At 34.2% G+C, this 12,201-nt stretch overlaps 1 protein-coding gene across 4 annotated transcripts in view; it reads right to left on the minus strand.

Moving 5' to 3' along the window:
• Positions 1–12,201, minus strand: part of PIP5K1B (phosphatidylinositol-4-phosphate 5-kinase type 1 beta) — a 271,639-nt gene that overhangs the window by 166,897 nt on the left and 92,541 nt on the right. For all 4 annotated transcript variants that reach the window (XM_016135546.2, XM_016135547.2, XM_016135544.2 and 1 more), the window contains exon 2: positions 5,527–5,611. The gene's annotated coding sequence lies outside the window, so the exon portion shown is untranslated. The remainder of the gene's footprint in view (positions 1–5,526; positions 5,612–12,201) is intronic.

Consider the following 12,201-nt stretch of genomic DNA (forward strand, 5'->3'; position numbering starts at 1 on the left):
GTTAATACTAACATTGAAGGATAGCTGAGGTAGTCCAAGGGTTTTGCTCCTACAAATAATTATTTTATACTTCTATCTTTGTCTAACCTCAATATTTTCTTAGACTAGAGTCCTAGAAATACTAGGCCACTAAGAAATTGAAAGCTCTTACTGCATACTGCTAAATTTCTTTCCAAGAATAAACTCATTTACACTGCCAGCAGTGAGTAGAAGCTGGCTTCATTACGTGCTTAGCAATGACTACTGTCACTTTAATTATCTTTTCTAATTTGACAAGGGTAAGAAAGCATTCACTAATTTAGTTTTCATCTTATAGTGAAGGTTAACATAGTTTACACATCTTTTTTTAGCTCTTTGCATTTCTTCTTTTGAGTTTTCTATTGTTTTGTCCATTTATCTAGTAGGGTCTTACTGTTTTAGTTATTGATTTTTACCTATTCTGGTTATTGATAGTAGTGGTTTCCTTATTGATTTTTATGTATTAAAGTCATTAATCTGCTTCCAAGCACATTATTAATATTTTCCATGCTCCTGTCTTTTAATTTGCTTTAAAATTATGACATAGAAAAGTTTTATATTTTTTCTACTCAAAACTATATGACTATCTTTGGGATTTCTTCCAATGCTTTCAGGTAAATTTTTTTTCCATTAGGAAATATTAGATATTTAAACATATTTCTTTCACTTTTAAATAAGATTTTTGTACTTAAATTTTAATTCATCTGAATTTTTAAAACCAGTTATTTATGTGGTAAAGAATAACTTCGTAATCAAGGAACCGTGGTATCTAAGAGTTTTACCTCAAATCGCATGAGGAGTATTCTATAAACCAAGGAGCAGTAAAACTTCCAACTTTCTTATAAGCCTTTAAAGTACGTTTTAAATCTTGAGTGTTTAATAAACATAGTGTGTGTTAAACCAAAGAATTTGCCAGCTACGTCTTTGCACTGACACTAAAAAGCTTTTACTCACATTGCCATGAGCTTTATGTGATAAAAAACCATCTAAGAAAATGAAAGAATGGACCATGGCAAGCCAACCTCACCGGACCTACATATCACTGCCCACTGATCAACGCATTCTCTTAGATAAAGTTTCAATTCCATTTGTGTCCATTCAATCTGTCCATATTAGAACATGAAGTTTTCAAAGACAGATGTCTCACACACTACTACTTCCAACGCTGTAACTGCTTAATTCATTTAAAGGAAAACTGATTTTCCTAGTCTTTTCATAATAGTTTGGTGAGTTTAGAATAATATATTAGTGGAATTAGGATGTCTGAAAGGTTTTATAATATCAGACTTAGAGTAAAAAGCAAACCAAAACCTTATATCAACCCTGTCCCAAAAGCTCATATTATACAATCATTTTAAGAATATATAGGTATTCATCTGATATTTGAGCCTTGAGTAGTTAAAGATTTTTATAAGCTTAAAAGTTATAGAAGAGTCACGAATGAAAAAACTAATTAATTTGACTATTCAAAATTATCAATTTCTTAGTATCAAAATAGATTATGAATAAGCCAAAAGCAAGCAACAAACTAAAAAATATTAGCAATAAATGTGACAAAAGTTAATAATTTCAAACATTAAAAAGCTTATTTAAATGGTGCAGATCCCATCCCCTTTCATTTATTCAAGGATATCACTCCTGTAATTCTTCCTTTTCTCTCTTTATCATCAATTTTTTAACTCTATTTCATTTCTATCGGCATTCTGCCATTTCCTCCATCCTAAAAAATAAAAGCCTTCTCTCTCCACTCTATTTCTACCTCACTTTCTTATTCCCCCTTACAGCAAAACTCCTTGAAAAACATGTCTCTGCTCTTAATCCCCAATTTCTTTTCTCACAGTCTCTCTTTAATGTTCTCCAGTCAGAGTTTTGCTCCCACCACTGCCCTGAAAGCATACTCATCAAGGTCAACATTCTCCATATTGCCAAATCCAAAGGCAAATTCTAAGCCCCATTTTGCCTGACCTATCGGATTATCAACACAGACTATTGTTCCCTCTTCCTTGATTCATTTTCTTCACTTTGCTTCTAGAGTCCCATGCTCTTTTGGTTTAATTATTTTTCCCTATCTCCTTGGTCACTTCTAAGTCTCCTTAGTTGGATCCTCTTCCTTTCTTCCCAACCTCTTAATGTTGGAGTGTCTAGAGCTGGTTCTCCTCTCTATCCATGCTCACTTTCTTGAGGCTCTCTACGATCCATTTGAATCTCTCTTCTGAACTCCAGATGGGCACATCTAATTGTCTTCTTAATATCTTCACTTGGATACCTAACAGATACCTCAAATTTAACAAATATAAAACCGAATTTCTGATATTCCCTGCCAAAGATCCTGCACCTTCCTCTGGCATCTCCAACCTCTTGCTTCTCAGGGCCCAAAGCTCAGTCTTCCTTCTTTTACACCAGTCAATGTGTCAGTGAAGCCTCTGAAAGATGTCCAGAATCCGATCACCTCCCACCACTCCTGCTACACATTCCTGGGCAGGGCCATCATTTTCTCATGCATGGATTACTTTCATGTCCTCCCAACGGGGCTTGTTGATGCCACACTTGCCCTCTGACAGCTCCTCTCACCATAGTAACCAGAGTGATCTGTCTTTAAAGATAATCAGGTTGTGTCACAATTTTTTCAAGAGCCTACAATGGTGTCCCATTCCACTCAGAGTAAAAGCCAAGTCCTTACAATGGCCTATGAGGCCCTGTGTAATGTACCTGTCTTCTTCCCATTTTTTTTCTGACCTCAGCTCTTCTGAGTTCCTCCCTCTCACTCCCTCTGCTTCAGAGTTTTTACTGTTCCGCAAACACACCAAAATGCTGCTTCATTAAGGCTTTTGCCTTAGTTATTCCCTCTGCCTGAACAGCAAAGCATAAACATATCAACATAACCTTCTGCTTCTCTTCTTCAGGTCTTTGCTCAAATGTCAATTTTTCTTTGATGCTTAGCTCGATTGTCCTATTTTAAACTGCAATCTGTTCAGCAACTCCTGCCCCTATACTCTTAATCTCCCTTAACCTGCCTTCTTTTTTCTTTTCTTTCTTTTTTTCTTTTTTTTTTTTTTTTTGCCCCTGCAGCACTCAGTCCAACTTACTATAGAGTTTACTTATTACAGTGAGTTTTTGGTTGTTTTGATCTGCCTCTTCCTGAAGAATTTAAACTCCACAGAAGCAGGAATTTTTTGTTCATTGATTACTTTAAACATTTAAACTGTACCTAGCATATAGCAGGTGGTGCTTGACAAGTATTGGTAGAACAAATGAATAAATAAATTGATACAGAAGATAATAAGATTAAATCCATATAGGCAGCATCTAATTCCCTCTGCCTCAGGGTTTTGTGCTTGGGAAGAGAGCTGATCCCCTGAAGGAAAGTGATAAAGATGCAATTTAGGGATCTGACACCATTAATTATACTGTATGTGGGATTCTCTGAAAGGTGCCAGTGGCATGGCAACTTTAGATAGTTGGAATGGAATAAATGGCAGTATCATCAACTTCTTATCATTTCCTCCATTAATGAAAGACTTTTAGGCTATAGGTATTTCTGTAGAAATAATCTCCATGTAGGATTTAAACCATTTTTTAAAATGTGAACTGCTACTAAATATGCCACATTTTCATTTTCCTTACATAACTTGCTCTCAAACTATCTGCAAATTAATTTTTAATTAAATTAAGTTTCAAAAATTATGAGTAAGACTTCTTGATTTTTTTATCAGATATATAATTATTATTTTTCAATCGTTTCAAAATTTAAAAGTGACTTTGAATTAGGAATTTTAAAGGTAATGTTTTTTCCTAAAAATATAAAACATAAATTCTATTTTAAAAAGTATACAGAAGAAAATGAAACTATATCCTTTAATCCAACAACTCAGAACTAATAATTGTTAATATTTGGCTATTTTACCATTTGACCTTTTTTGAATTTTTTTAAACAAAACTGGAATCATACTTACATACAATTTTCTGTTTGCCTTTTTCACTTAACTTTATATCATAAACATTCTTCTGCATCACTAATATTAATTAGAATCAATTTCTAATATATGGATAATTCTATCATAAAAAGGTTTCACAATTTATTATTTATTAATGGACATTCAGGATGCTTCTTATTTTTCAGTTACAAATAAAACTGTGCTCTGTGTTCTTATATTTCCAATAGCATGTCCAACTAGTGCTGCCATAGATTTCTAGAATGATGACTACTGAGTAAAATATCATACCTACTTTATAAATTTACCAGCATCAAGTATTTTCATTTAAAATTGAACAAATAAAACGCTTTGCCAATTTAACTTCTGGCAAAGATATTATTTTATTTTGCATTTATATGACTAATAGCAAGGAGGAACATTTTTTTGTCATGTTTATTGGATTCTTTATATTTCTTTAGTGAATTGTCTGTATAAAGATCTAGCCCATTTCTCTATCAGGGCATGTCTGTGTCTCCAATTTAGTATGTACTAATGATAATAAAGAGAAGGATTTTCTTTAACCTTCAACTGTTTAATAGGGCCAATGGAATGAAGACTTCCCTAAAGAATGCCATTTTGGTAATTTTACTTCTAAGACTTTGCAGCTTCAAAAGCAACTCTGAAGGGTGCTTGAAAAAACAGTCTTAATGAGGGGTTGACTAATTGGCATAAATGAAGGACAGATGATGAAATGGTCTTTTTATTATTTTGTACATCATCCTTGACTGGATAGTATGGAAGAGGAGGAGAGAAGTAGGTAAACTGCTGTTTCTTAAAAGACAATTAAGCAGCACAAAACAGATAATAATAATAAAGAGAGGTCACGAAATGTCACTTGGAATCAAAGGTTTTTTTTTCTGTAGCGTGATGTCTAACAAAGGTCATAGGAACCTATTAACCAGAACATCCATGTGGGAGAGGCAAATAAAATGTTTAGGGATGTACTGGTAAACTGCAAATGGCTATTCAAATGGTTACAGTGGTAATTACTCTTTGTTCCTAGTTTTGCTATGTTCCTGAGGCAGTTGATGTGCATCGTTTGTACCTATGAAGCCAAGGTAACTATGGATTAAAAACATTGTTTTCAAAAACATTATAATCATATATCTCTCTATGTACACATAAAAAGAAGCAGTAAAATTCACAAAAATACTGGTGATTATCTGTGGATGATGGGATTATGAATGCTTTGGGTTTTCATTTTACATGTGCTACATTCTCCTTGTATTCTGTAGTGAGCACTGCTACATTTAAAAATAAGGAGAACGCTAGTGCTATTCAAAGATTTAACCACATATAGTAATTAATATCAGTGACCACATCTCCTGGGTTCTGCCTCTTTTGGCATAATGACATTCACAAAATCTCCTGTTTCTATTTGCTTGTTGCTTATTTTAAATTTGATAATATCAAGGCCAAAGGTCAGGAGCTGATATATAATTTAGAATATTTGTAAATAAGTATAAAATGAAAGAGGTAAGGACTCTAATAAGTCAGTTGGTATTAATTCAAAATATAGACTATATTTCCTTACCTTAGTAAATGAAATTGCAAGTCATCTGTAATTGGTCGTAATGGGTGGCCTATTCATTGTTGAGACTGTTTTCGTTCCCAGGTTCCTGTTAAAATAGAAATCATTGCCCATTATTTATTCATACATCCACCTTATCTCCAAAAAAAGGATCAGAGGAGGCTACAGAGATACATACAATGCAATTGGTTAAAACTAAAATGAAGGCGGGAGTGTGTGTGAGGGGAAAGAAAAGATGGGAAGAACAAGAAGAAGCCAGCAGAATGGGCTATGCATAGAATGTAAACCCTGTCAGTTTCCAGTTTCACTTTGAGATCTCGAGTGGTCACAGCGAATGAAGTTACCAAAATGTCCAATGTCTATAAAAGAAAAGCAAACCAGCTGCTCAAAGGAACCACAGATATCAGAGGATTGATGCTGAAGCACGAATTTCTCCTGTGGGTTTCATAAAGGACATCCCAGGTGATGTAGACAATTTTTCAATATTAACCCTGTGGTAAATCCACTGCGATTTTCATGAGGGTTGTCTAGATGACACAACTTCCAAGAACAGTTCAACAAATCTCTTTTTCTATAATTATGTTTTTATACAGAAGAGATACCTGCTCATGGTAGCCAATTTGAAAAGTGTTAAGATGTTTAAAGTAAAAATGAATAAGGACCTATTTGTATCTTCACTCCTGAGATAACCAATGTTCACAGTTTGTTGTATATCCTTCCAAAATCTTTCCTATGCTTGTTTCCATACACACACCCACATATTTATTTCTGCTTACTCTTACTAATAAGGTTCAGACTTTTTCAAATGTATATAGCTATTTCCTTTGTAAGTAACTACAATATGTTCCACAAGATGGATATACCATTGTTTAATCAATCACGCCCTGTGGATAAGCGCTCCAACTGTTTCTCGGTTTCACTACCATAACCAGAGCAGGAACAAACAGCCTTATTCAAAAATCTTTAAAGTTCTAGTACTTTCATTTCTGTAGGAAAGTACAGAATCCTGGAAATTGGCCAAACCGATAAAAGTAGTACCTATTTGAAACACCACTACTGCATTCCTTTCGCAAAAAGGCTGAAGCAATCAGTCCAACAGTGCCTGGGGAACACCTGCTTACTGACATTTATCAGCACTGGATGTTCGCCATCTTTAAAATGTTTGCCAACTTGATGGGCAGATCATGATATCTCATAATTATCGTTCCCTTATCCCTAATGGGGCTTATCCTTTTCACCGGTTTACCAGTGATTTCTATTTCCAGTTCACGCCCTTTGCATATTTTATACTACACTGTTTATCTCTTTTTCTTTTATAATCAATTTGTTAGTGTCCCAGTATATTAAACACTAACTGTTACATATGAATCCAAGCTACTATTAATCTTTTGGCTTTGTTTATGTTATCTTGTCATGAAGACTTTTTTTTTTTTATATTTATATAGTCAACCTGCTAATTTTTCCTTTATATAGATTTACTATCTTACTTGGGAGAGTGTCCCCCAACCTAATATTATACATGTATTCTACTATATTTTCTTCTAATACCTGTATAGTTCCATTTTAAACATTAGATCTTTATTCTAAATGGCTAACCTCAGCTTCCCCCACTGCATGGCTAATTTCCCAAATATCGTTTATTTTATAATCTACTCCTTACTTGAAAGACACACTACCTTTATCACGTATTACATTTTCCCATATACCTCAATCTATTTCTGGACAATCTGCTATTTCCCAAAGACTTACTTATTGATTCCTGAGCTAATATTATATTGTCTTAAATGTGGTAATATAATATGATAGTATACCTTGATATCTGCTAGTGCAGGTTCCCCATGTCGTTTTTCTTCCAAATTTAGCAATTTTCTTGTATTTATGTTTTTATACGAACTTTAAAATCTTATGGATTGATTTGACCATATGATCTCACTCCAAGTTGAGATTCTGAGTGAAATTATATTCGATTTATATATTAATTTTGGAAATATTAATCTTTTTTGGAATGTTGAATTTTCTTATTCAAAATAGGTATAGCTCTGCAGTTCTATGAATGTTATCTTTTACCACCATCTTCTTTTGTATTTGTCTTATGTCCTATTAAATTCATTTCCAAATATTTTAGTTTGTCACTCTTTAAAATAGGGATTTTTCTGTATGCATGTCTAACCAGTTATTAATTTGCAGAAAGAGAAATGATTGGGTTTCATCTATTACCTTGCATTCATCTATTTTACCAAATCTACTTACAGTATTTTAAAAGATTTTAAATAGAATCCCAATCACATCACCTACAATATTTATATAGCTTATTTCTATGACTTTTCATATTGCATTCACTAAACTTCTAAAACAATGTTGTGTAATAAACAGCAGTTGCATAATACCAGTGCGAGGTACTTATAATCTTACAGTAGTCACCATCAAACAAAATACTTCTGTTTGTTTGGTAGCATAGTAGATTCTCTTCATTATACTGTAATTTAATTTTTTAATTAGAAAAATCTACTAAATTATATCAAATGCATTTCCATGTAAGTTGATACAATCATACGTTCTTCTCCTTTATGCTGCTGTATCAATATGTAACATTGATTTTATAATGCAAAATCATCCTTATATTTCTAGGACAAACTCTAACTTGGATTTGATTTGCTACCATTTTTAAAAGTGCATTTTCATGATTAAAATTGATCCATTTTTGTCCAACACATCTTTATCAGGCTTTGGTATTAGGCATATATACTTTTCAAAAAATTGGAAGACTTTCTCTATACGTACTCAAATTTTTGTTTTACAATTATCCATATTTTGGAATTGTGACCTCTCTTTGGATTGAATTTTAGTAATTTATATATTTTTTAGAAAAGCAGTTTCCTTTAAATTTTTGAAATTGTTGCCATAAAGTTGCTCATAATATTCACTTACTAAATTCTTATAATCCTTTTGAGATCTGACTCATATCTTTTTCCCTATCCTTGTATTTTTGTGTGTGTGTCATTCCATATGAGAATATATATATTCTTAATGTGTATATAATATATATACATTTTCATTAGTCATATTTTCTCTATTATTTGTTTTGTAGCCATTTCCATTAATTTCAGCTTTTTTTTTTATTCTCCACCCCCCGCCCACTTCTACCTCTGACCTACAGATGTTGCCAACTCCTCTTAAAAACTAGATTTCTGATGGCAGAGTGTCTCCTCCCACATGCTCAAGGCACATACCCAGGGGGCCTGGCCCTCCCAAGGGGCCTAGCTCACCTGGGGTATGGGCCTTGGCTCAGCTGGGGCTCAAACCCAGGACCTTCTGAGTGTAAAGCAGACATGCTAATTACTACTCTATGGAACCACCCCTAATTTTAGCTTTTACTGTTAATATCTTCTTTCTTTTGCTTTATTTTTTTAAAAGTCTTAGATGCAATACTTAGTTTTCATTTTTTTTTTTTAAAGTACCCACAGCATTTAGGCTATAAAGTAGTCCAGAGTATATTTCCCTTTTCCCTATAAGTTTTAATGTAAAGTGTTCTGTTTAATTAATTTTGAAAAAAAAATTGTCATTTCGAATTTGATCTTCAATTTGATCCAGGAATCATCTAAAAGAGTTTCATAATTTCAAGTATTTACAGATTAATTATTATTTTTTCCTTGCCAATTCCTTTGTCACTCTGGGATCACAAAATGGAATGAATAAAACAATTTTTTTTTCTCCCTGAATTCATCAAGTTTTTTTCCTATGGCCATAAAAACAGATATTTTGTAAATATCCCATAGACACGAAAGAAAAATGCATAGGATACAAAAATACTATATTATTACCACTCTATAACATTGTTTACTTGGCCAAATTATGAAAAAAACATTAAAATTCTCTAATGTGATTATAGTTTTATCATATTCTACTCCATTTCTTTTTGGATTTTGCCTTAAAATAGTTATATTGTTATGAATTATACTCTTTACCCTTAAAAGTACCTTTTATTATTTAATAATTCTGGTCTTGGGTTCCATTTTAGTTGATGCTATCACCCCCACCTCTGCTTTCCCCTTTTATTTGCTTATACTTGGCATATCCTTGTCCATTTCTTTATCTTCAACTTTTTTAGTTGTCATTGTATTTTAGCTGTGTTCCTTACAAATAGCTTAAAAGTGGATTTTTGTTTTGTTATTGCCTATAAGAGTTTTTGTCATTTGAAAGGGGACTTCGACAAGTTTACATCTATTGAGGGAAGATTACATTTGGTTTGCTTCTACCACATCTATTTACTATTTACTACATTTATCGCTATCACATTTATTTTACTCATTCCTTCTTTGCTGGATTAATCAATTTATAATTCCATTTTCCTCCTAGGATTTTATTCTACACATATTTGCTCAGTTTTCTATTTTTAAATCACTTAAAAAAATCTATATTTTTTATTAAATAAGATGACTGTATGCTGTCCCCACGACCCAGAACCCACACATTCTCCCCTCAGCCTACTGTGGTGGACCACCCAGGAGGGAAAGTTGCTCATCACTGAGGGCATGGTCAGCAGACACCTCCAACTGTCAGCTCTAAGGGTCTGCCTCTGCAGAGAGCCACCTCGCCCCAGCTCACGGCCTCCCTGGGGCAGCCCATGTGCTTTGACTGAATGATGGGCAGCACCCCACCAAACTGGCCCAGGATTTGTGTGTCCTGCATGGGAGTTTGCCTTCTCCTTCTTCTTGCCCAACCGTGCTTCCTCCCTCCTCCTTTCATGGGTTTTATCAGCCTTCAAACTTCATGGCTTAAAAATATAGAAATTTATTCTCTCACAGCTCTGAAGCTAGAAGTCCAAAATCAAGAAGTCAGCAGGGTCATGCTTCCCCTGAATCGCTGCATAGAATTCTTCCTTGCCTCTTTCTAGTTTCTGGTGGTGGCTAGTGATCCTTGGCTTGCAGCTGCACCACTACCATTTCTGCCTCTGTCATCAGAGAGTTCTCTTGGTGTGTCACTGTCTTCACATGGCATTTTCTTCGTAAAAGGACACCAGTCATATCAGATTAGGACCTACCCTAATGGCCTTATGCTCACCTGATTATATTTGCAAAGACTTTATTTCCACATAAGGTCCCATTCACAGGCGGAGTAAGATTAGGACTTCAACATATCTTTTGGCAGGACACAATTCAATTCATAATACAAGTGTTGACCCCCTAATAAACATCTCATACCCCAAAACTCTGTCCCAGTGCCTGCTTCCAGACAGCCCAACCCATGACATCTCTTTTCCTTATTCACAAGAGGAAATATTTGAAATATTTTTACTCTCACTGACTACTCCACTTGAAACTACTAAATATCTCTTCTTAGTACACATGGCTCTGCTGTTTCAAGAAATATTAATTACGATTTATAGTTTATAGTCACACTGTCATGTATTTAGACTTGAACATAATTTTACAAGATTTGTGGCTCATGATTGTTTCTTTGGCTTTTCATCTTCCCCTATTCCAATACCTTTGTTCTAATTCAATTTTCATATGGTTTGAACACTTCTCAAGTAGTTTCCTCAGAAGTGGTACATGGATGGTCCACTCTGAGTCACTCTATGTCTGGAAATACCTTTCTTTTCTCCTCATATATGACTCTATCTCTTGGTCAGTACAGGAGTCTTGGCTCACAGACCTTTCCTTTCATCTCTCTGTTGCAGTCTTCTTGTTTCCTGGCTTAGTTTCATGCCAGTCTGATGCTTCTGTCCTGGTAACTTATAGGTTTTTGTTCTAGAAACTTATGAAAGGTTTCTCTTTTAACACACAGTTCAAAAATCCCTGCTCAGTAAAGGAAAACTGACAAGAAGCTATTACATGGAGATCTGATGAGTTGACTTAAACTATGAATAATATTTAGGCTATCCAGATGAGGAATGAATAGAATGCATATCCCTCAGGCAATCCTCCATGAATATTGTTTCTCATAACGAACTTTTGATAAGAACTGGATGATAGAGCACTCAAAATTATAGTATCTGGCAAGAGCCTGGAATGCAGAAATTCTAGTGGCCAAGTAAGGGCATAATCATAAGAATCAGGTCTTCTTAGGAAATGTATAAATATGTAACCTTACACGAGACTCTCAGTATGTACTTATTTTCTTAAATTATTTCTGACATTAAACGGAGCCAACTTATGGTGTCATATGGTTAGACTGTTGAGACACAAGTTCAGCTAACATTACTACATGCCAAGAAATAATATATTGTTTTTACTATCTGATTGCTTATCTATCTTTTCTGGTATTTAGTACTTGGATTTTGTTAGCTTCAGGAATAAATAACTTACTTTATTTCATAGCTTTCTACATTTCCATGCTTTCGTTCAAATTGAGGGAAGGAGCAGTATTATCATTTGTCAAACAACTAGGCATGAGATGCTGTCACATACATGATCTCATTTAATTCTGCAAATAATCCTTTGGCATTCTCCAATTTAGTTTGACTCTGGAGATTTTTGAAGAGTTTAAATAGATCACTACAAAGCAGCCAGAAACTACTGAAGCCTCTTAATTAAGTGTTGGAGTGAAGCTGTGACTTGGGATAATTTGCCTGTCAAGCAAGTCAAGAGGTGGTAGGGTTGAGATTTGATCCAGAGTTGTCTGACTCTTTCCACCACACCACATGCTCTCTCCTAGTTATTTGACAAAATAATTAGA

This window comes from Rousettus aegyptiacus, unplaced genomic scaffold (genome assembly GCF_014176215.1).
Source record: "Rousettus aegyptiacus isolate mRouAeg1 unplaced genomic scaffold, mRouAeg1.p scaffold_m13_p_3, whole genome shotgun sequence".
Classification (NCBI taxonomy): Eukaryota; Metazoa; Chordata; class Mammalia; order Chiroptera; family Pteropodidae; genus Rousettus; species Rousettus aegyptiacus.